The following is a 6,949-nucleotide window of genomic DNA, read 5'->3' as shown; positions in this document are numbered from 1 at the left end:
ACATAATAATGCCCCCACGGCTGAAAGGGCGAGCATGTTTGGTGTGACGGGGATTCAAACCCGCGACCCTCAGACTGCGAGTCGAGCACCCTAACCACCTGGCCATGCCGGACCTATATACACCGAAGATTTGTGTGTTTTCTTCGCACCAAAAATATATATATATATATCTAAGAACTAAAGAAGGAATGATAAAGTACAATCATTTATCAATTTATTTTATCATAACTAAACTGTAGATTATGTAATTCATAACAATACATTGAATTTGATGCGGATAAGTCATTAAAATCTGTAATAAGTAGTTCACGACTTTTTACCATGATTATTTCGAATCTTTCCCTTTCAGGCTTATTATTACTGTAGCTACAGCTAGGCTTAAACTGGCAATATTAAGCCTAGTAGACCAGATACATGCTTCCAATCTTTGTATTTTCTATCTTTTCTCGATGATAGTTACTTTAACAAGTAGTCCGCCAACCAAAATTCCCGACTTTTCTAATCCACGTGCTACATTATCAATGAAATATTATATGTCAGGTATTATATGAAATATTATATGTTATAAATGAATACTTTAAACAATTACCAGTTGTTTATTAAATACCTGACATATAATATTTCATTGATAATGTAGCACGTGGATTAGAAAAGTCGTGAATTTTGGTTGGCAAAATTTCCTCGGTATTAATAAGTGAAAAAGACAGAAGCTACGTAAATTAAGTTGAATTGGACATTATCACTTGAAAAACCTTGAGGGTATTATTGTAAATAGGAGAGTCTGTGCTAAGGCTGGTGATAAACTTCTCAAGCTTGTAATTGTAGAAACATTAATAGTACTAAAATCATCTTATTTACATTGGATATTTAGGGTTAAAATAATAGTGTGTAAATCAAATTAATCAAACAACATAAATGACATGCGATTTACAGTTGAAAACTGTGTTTGTTTAAACACATTGTTGAGTTATGAAGTAACATTTTATGTGTTTGTAAATTGTATTAAATGAAACAAAGATATCGTACAACAACCAATACGTCTATGTCTATATTGTGTTATATCAACTACTACTGCTATAAGATTTTTAAAGGATTTCACTGTAACTTGGCCTTTGCCTCATAAGACGTTTTGTTAACTGCAGAATACTCAAACTTTTGATGAAGAACAAGAAAAACGTTCGTGTTGTAATTTTTTAGCCCGCAAGCAGCAATTGGTACGAAAGCGTAAAACCCACAAGAGATAATAAAATTCTAATAGGTTATCAGTTCCAAGGTATGGTACATTCCTTCATCTCAGTAGGCTCGTACGTTATGGACTATCGTTATCATTTCTGGAAGGTAACCAGCTAACTGACATAAACATAATTCATAGCTCTGAAGTTTTAGATATCTGTGTGACGTTTGTGGTAGAAATACTCCAGGACTGGTTGTTCTACACACAACAATTTATTTGCCTATTAAAACTGTATTCTATTCCTTTCTGGAGTGTTCTCCACTTCCATCTACACTAGCGATGTTTTGCTTCTTATTTACCGAAAGTTAGCTGGTAGGTGTTTAATTTTCTGCCCATTTTAGTTTCCAGATAATAACATTTCCAGCAAGCTTGTCTTTTTTTTCACTCTTCTAGGGCTGTCGTCTCTGTACATTCATAGATTATAGTGTTAGCAGCCCTTGTATATCTTTTGGATTGGTTGTCTTAGGTATCTCAGTTCTCTTGACTGGGCTGTTTGTAATTAACGACGTTAATCTTCGTCTGAGGTTTGGTAGTTGCAATGATAGTCTTAGGTTAATGATTTTACTGATATATTGAGCTTGCCAATTAAAATTAGTTCTGTGACTATGACTGTACCAGTAATCCGGGGTTATGATGGTACAAATACTAAAAAAAAAAAAAACTTAGGCAGTAGAGTTGATGTTCTTATATGTAAACAGAAACTCGTGCTTGTATCAATAATCCGGGTTGGCCAATAACCTTAGTCCAGAGTTTGTCATAGTGCCGATAAACATCCTTTGATGAATATACAGACGTGTTTGGCGTTGTGACAATGGTCTGTAGCTGGTATACATCACAGTAATTAAGATTTTGACAAATGCAACGGCACAATGAGGTAAGCAGCTGTACTAGAAGTTAGTGTTACATAAGATTCGTGATTTGTAGAGAATATTACTGTATTAACACAGTTCATCACTTCAAATGATTTGAAACATTTTTCTTCAAAACCAAATTATTACTATTTTCTTACGACACACCGATCCAGTGTTAACAGAAAATAAAGGTTGAGAAATTTGTGGGATATTATAGTATTATAATATTTTGGGATATTATAGTATTACAGTATTTTATGGTATATTATAGCATTATAATATTTTGTGTAATATTATAGTATCATAGTATTTTGTGTGATATTATAGTATTATAGTATTTTGTGTGATATTATAGTATTTTGTATGATATTATTGTATTATAGTATTTTGTACGATATTATTGTATTATAGTATTTTGTATGATATTATTGTATTATAGTATTTTGTATGATATTATTGTATTATAGTATTTTGTATGATATTATTGTGTTATAGTATTTTGTATGATATTATATATTTTTTGAACGTCAGAGCATAGACTTATTATTGTAGAGTTAAAACATATATAACCACATTTAATAAAATTAAATTTCATGGATACTGTTGAAACAGCCCCAGAAATAAACCGTAGCTACAATGAAAGAGTCATAGTTGTTGTTTGTTGAATTTCGCGCAAAGCTACACGAGGGCTATGTGTGATAGCCGTCCCTAATTTTGGAGTGATTGACTAGAGGGAAGGCAGCTAGTCAACACCACTCACCGCCATGTCTTGGGCTACACTTTTGTCAACGAATTGTGGGATTGGCTGTCATATTAAAATTCCACCACGGCTGAAAGGGAGTCCGGGTTAGGTTACAGGATTCAAACATGTAACCTGCAATAATTAGATAATAAAAAGGCATGGTTGTTTAAATGTTTCGTGACTTACATCGTGGTTATAGGTTCTACCGATGTACTGAAACCCAAAAGATTCCCTATTATGAATGGCATTAAATTCTCGAGAGAGCACACCCACACGTTTGGGCAGTATTTAGTTGTCAAGAGAGCACACTCAAACGTTTGGGACAGTATTTAATTGTCAAGAGAGCACACTCACACGTTTGGGACAATATTTAACTGATAAAATATTACAATTACGAATGAAAAATTATAAAATAAAAACGCTAAGGATTAAAATACAACAACAACAATAAAAGCTAATGAACCAAATATTTTTCAGACTTAGGATGGCTTAGTGGTTAGCGTACCCAGACTTTAATAGTGACGGTCAAATCCCACTATTCAGTCTGACCAAAATAGTCAGTGAGTTGGCGGCGAGTGCTGCTGACTAATTGCCTTCCCTTTTGTTTATCAGTTCGAACTTAGGGATGGTTCTGCGTAGAAAATTCTTAATTTATTAGTCTTGCTCAAGGTTCTTTGAGCTATTTCAGTCACAGTTATTAATACACGATGGCATTTTTAGTTACGGTAGTTACAAAGACAATCATTATGATTGTTTTGTTTTTCTCGTCAATGATCAGAGCTATATAGAATAAAGTATTATACAGTATTCCTTCCATTCACTTACTGGTACAATAACCATCTGTACTAATTTGTAATTTAAAGTGCAAGGGTTTAGATAACAATATAAAATTGTATGTGTTTTTCTTATAGCAAAGCCACATCTGGCTATCTGCTGTGTCCACAGAAGGCAATAGAACCCCTGATTTTAGCATTGTAAATCCGAAGACTTACCGCTGTCCCACCGGGGTATAACGATATAAAAAAAGGTGAGAGAGAGAGAGAGAGAAATTAAATTTTTGATGTTCTTTCATTGTGGAATGAGTGTTTGAAATTGTCTAGCTTTTCAGCCAGATCTAACAGTCAACTTTTTCAAACCGAATCTGTAATAAGAGTTATAATAGGACTGGCTATGTAATTATATATATATATATACAACATTTCAAATCAAACTAGTAGATATACGAACTACGAAAACTTATTTCTTCTCTTGTTATGTCCCTCGAAACATCGTTGTTCGAAGCTTCAATTGTCAGACATTTTCTCAAAACGGTGTTTAAATATTTAAATAAGTAATCAATATTACAAGAAATACAGTATTCAGATGTCTAGTAAATGCTTAACATGGAACAAGCTTCATAAAAAATGTTACTTATCATAATACGAGAGGGAAAATAATTTACTGCTACTGGCTACAAGAAAATGTCTTCTTTTTTTGTCTGAAACTGCGACCTCTATCGTGAAGGATCATAGTTACTGTAATTTAATATTTGAAATTACAAACAATTATGTTTTGGTATTATTTCGTAATGCTTCCTTTTATAATTTTCATAAAATCAATTTGATGAAAATATCCGAAAATGAATTCTAAACACTCTTTAAAGATGTTTATGATGTTTAATGAGGTATTCATGAAATATACTCAGAAATTCATACGTTTCAACTGTTCCCCGCACATTTCCATAAGAATAACACATATATATGTACTTGATTGTGATTATATTATGTAAATTCTCTCTCTACGGAGGAAATATTGTGAGAAGAGATGATGCCATTAGTTAAGTTGTTAGTGCTAGAAATTGTTTTAATGATAAATATATTTATCTGAGTACGGTGAATAATTGATTTAATAAGAGAAAATGATTGTAACAAATCATTTCATGTTCAACGATAACAAACCCATTATGAAGTTTCTTTCCTGTTGGTGAAATGCGTATATTTAAGTACAGAAGTGATATGTAAGAAACTTATAATAGTTTTAGTTCACGTTTTAGAACGGTTACTACGATTTTGCAAAAAAAAAAGAGTTCACATTCACATCCCACCCTTTCCTTTAAAATTTTTCTCCATCTAGACTTGCTTTGTTATTTTTTAGTGTTTGAGTTTGAACCACCTGTTTTCTATATGCAAATATATGTTGCAATATCAGGTATTATGATGTGTTTTACATCGACTGCCAGCAAGAACGCCAACCTCAGACTGTGGGTGTCACGTTTATTCTTGTACTGTTCTCGTTATTCTCCTGATCTCAAAACAATGCAACGTATGAGCCTATTCAGGCATACACAGTACGGTGTAACACAAAACCACAGCTGAAATAGTACTGCAACGTCTATTACTTTAAATTAACACAACAAAGAAAATGTGGTGTCTGTTAATGTAAAAAATGTTAACTCAAAGAAGATAGTCTTGCTAGAGAATTTTTGAGTAAAGCTACAAAAGGCTATTTGTGCGTAGCTGTCTCTAATTTTATACTGATATTAAAATTTGAAATCATGATTTTCTCACGGAACACCAGTGTTCCGCTGAACATAGTTTGGGAAACGCTGGACTAGAGAGAAGGCAGCTAGCCAAAAGCACCACCACAGCTCTTGTCCATTTTTGTCTGACCGAATTGTTGTATTTGACCGTATCTTTTACACCGCGCCAATTAACCCAATTTTTGGAACAGGCTTTATCGTCAGTGAGCCGTGAACCAGGAATTTTCGGATTCACTGTCCGGGCACAATAATCACTGGGGCACATCCGTCCTCCCCAAAAACGAGTCGTTCTTAAAGTCATTTGTGCAGTTGCAAAGTAAAGTTTATGTAAAAAGAATTTAAACTCGAAAAGCATTTGTTTTTGTATTCTAAAGAGAATGGAGCTCTCCACTTTTTTTTAAAATTAAATCTACCAATAGGTGTAGTTCAATAAAAATATATTTCTCACTAGTACTGCTGTTTTTGTTTATCTAACCTATAATCTAGAAGTGAGCTGCTGAAGTCTTACCCTTTTACTAGTTTCTCAGTTGAGTAACACAGTAACTGTGTCTCCTACCATTCTAGTCAGACGAGAGTAAGTAAACAATACCCACGTGTTTGCTAAGTTTAACCGACGTGTGGATTGGGTGTCAGTTTTAAAAAATTGCTGAACTTGAGAAATAAGAATTGGGGTATGTCTGAATATTTCAAGAAATGGTTATCGAGGAAGAGCGGGGGGGGGATCTGTTTGATCAGGTACTACCATGTCTCTTACAATTCCATTTGTGAAATTATGAAATAAAGCTCAGAATATGTCATGGCACCTTTACTGCTAGAAAGAAAATCTTAGGCACAGTTTACAGTGATAGGATTAAAGATGTTGATAATGACCCTAGGTAATATATTCTACCCATAGTTTGAGAATGATAAAAGAAATACGTGGATCACGTTAATTTATTCCCCTGTCCTCTGCACATTAAAAACTTTGGGAAAATTATGCTAGATAATTGGCTTTGCTTTGAATTATGAGATTCAGCTCCAGTTATTTTTCTGTTTTATTTTTTTCGATAAAAAGATAGAAAGCACAAAATATGCACACGAAAACTTTTGAAGACAAAATACAATGAAACACTTATTAATATTAAATTCAGATCAAAGCAAGTTACCTAATTAAAACAAAACTAAAAGTAAGCCTGACACTGAGTATAGCTAATTAAATATACCTTTCTTACGTTTTACTTATAAAGGTTAAAATGCATTGTTTCATCAGTTGGCTATCCTCGTTGTTAACGATGTTTTCGACCGTAATCCTAGTAATATCTAATAATAATATTGACCAGTGTAGGAGTTTAGGTTAATCTTAAATTCATATGTTAATATAACAATACAAAACGATCTCTATAATATAAAAGTATAACAATAAAATTAGATATATTAAACATTCTCATCAATACTGTTAATGAAAGTAACAATAATGAAATAATAGAATATCCTTTACTTACAGAACACACAAACATTAGGTGTTAGCTTTAGGTACTTTCGTATAGTTAATGTTTGTTGAATAACGTAATATCAATATAAGCGTTTATAAGTTTGTTTGTTTTTGAAGTTCGCGCAAAGCTACA

General features: G+C 32.8%; 1 protein-coding gene across 2 annotated transcripts in view; it reads right to left on the bottom strand.

Moving 5' to 3' along the window:
* The window catches only part of LOC106460573 (LIM domain only protein 3-like), a 166,206-nt gene that overhangs the window by 33,237 nt on the left and 126,020 nt on the right, over window positions 1–6,949 (bottom strand). The gene's annotated exons all lie outside the window — the stretch shown is intronic.

The sequence above is a fragment of the Limulus polyphemus genome, unplaced genomic scaffold (genome assembly GCF_000517525.1).
Source record: "Limulus polyphemus unplaced genomic scaffold, Limulus_polyphemus-2.1.2 Scaffold798, whole genome shotgun sequence".
In the NCBI taxonomy this organism is placed as follows: domain Eukaryota; kingdom Metazoa; phylum Arthropoda; class Merostomata; order Xiphosura; family Limulidae; genus Limulus; species Limulus polyphemus.
Note: the sequence above shows the minus strand (reverse complement) of the source record. Positions and strands in the feature narration are given on the sequence as shown.